Consider the following 1845-nt stretch of genomic DNA (forward strand, 5'->3'; position numbering starts at 1 on the left):
ATTTTCTTGGGGCCTGACCTTTAAAGGAAAAAGGGCCCCGAGTAGCCGATCCCGTGCAGGGCTTTCAGAAGGCAGAGGTTTCATGGGGGCTGAGACCCCGAATTCAGCTGGGTGCTATGCACAGACCCTCATGTACAGCAGGGATTCGTCCCTAGGGCTCTGTCACGCAGCAGGTCTACATACTTGATTGCATTTTTCTCATCATTGCTTTGTATTATGATATTTGCAAATCTGATCTTTGTCTTTCGGGTTTGGAAACAGTACATGTACATTTATAGATAAGACCTCAGCAAACTACGTGCTGTCACACTGCATGAAGTATAGCTTACCGTCTCCCTGCCACTGAGTCCATTGCGACTCACAGTGGCCCTCGAGGGCAGTCTGTAACGCTTCCTGGGTCTCGAAGCCACGTCTTCCTCCCTCCCTAACAGTAAGATTACAAACAAACCCAGAAAGAAAACGTGCAGCTTGTCACTCAAAAAAGTCATAGGTTGGTATGCATGCATTGCCATAACAACGTTAATCTCTCAATTTCCTCTTCTGTAAAACGGAGACAGAAACAGCTCTGCTTTCAGGGTAAATCCCGGGCCCACGAGTACGCAGCGAGCACAGGACGGCACCCAGCGGCCAACACGCACCACCTGCTTCCAACACGCACCACCTGCTTCCAACACGCACCACCTGCTTCCAACACGCACCACCTGCTTCCAACACGCACCACCTGCTTCCAACACGCACCACCTGCTTCTCCAGGGCAGCTGTCCTCGCAGGAAATGGATGTAGTATGATACGGAAGAGGACGTTCCGTATGGCGTGTGGTTATGGACTGTAATTCCTACTCACGGTTTTTTTTTGGTGGGTTTTCGTTTAGTTTTGTTTTGAGGCTCTGGATATGGTGTAGGGATGACCCTGAGTGAGACCGGTGGGGCATGCTACTCCTGTATACCTTCCAGTCTCCTCGGCCAGGTGTGTGGTGTCGTGTGGGAAGGCCCCCGAGAGGACGTCGAGGCTGTAGAGTTGGGGGTGGGGGCAGGACGAGAGAAGGATGACGTCGCGACTGATGTGGCCCTGCTGGAGTCCCAGCGGGAAGGCATGGCCGGGACGGTTCTCTTCCCGAGGATCCGCTCCTCAGCTATTACCCACGGGGTCAGAAGAGGTGGGGTGCGGGGGCACAGAATAAGGGATCTGCTGTGTTCCCACGGGACACGATTTCTGCAGGCGGCAGACACGGAGAGGCTCCCAGGAAGGGGCCCAGGGGCTGACAGCGACCTCCATCCCGCAGCCTCTGCAAACCCGCACCCACGCACGACCTGCCTGCAGGTGACTGCTCAGGCCCCGCCCCTTCCGGTCACCTGCAAAACTCCACCAAGGTTGGACCCAAACCCCCGGAGAGTGCACTCCTTCGCAAAGGCCTTAAGTGAAAATAGCCAAACACAATGGAGTCCAAGAATGCGCTCTGGCCCGCTCCCGCATCATCAGAATCATCTGCTCTGTCTGCAACAAGAATACGTTCTTTTCAAATTTTGTAAGGACGAAGGCAATGTTGAAAAAAAAAGAAAGTCCCCCCACTTAAGATAAACTCTGAATGCACACTGGGTCATGCCTGGTCTTAACTCAGATTCTTTTTTTTTTTCACTTTTGTATTTTACTTTTATTTATTTTTAACAATTTATTGGGGCTCATACAATTCTTATCACAGTTCATACATATACATACATCAATTGTATAAAGCACATCTGTACAGTCTTTGCCCTAATCATTTTTTTCTCTTTTCTTTTTTTACATTTTATTAGGGACTCAAACAACTCTTACCACAATCCATACATATACATACATCAATTGTAT

The sequence above is a fragment of the Tenrec ecaudatus genome, chromosome 10, assembly GCF_050624435.1.
Source record: "Tenrec ecaudatus isolate mTenEca1 chromosome 10, mTenEca1.hap1, whole genome shotgun sequence".
Classification (NCBI taxonomy): Eukaryota; Metazoa; Chordata; class Mammalia; order Afrosoricida; family Tenrecidae; genus Tenrec; species Tenrec ecaudatus.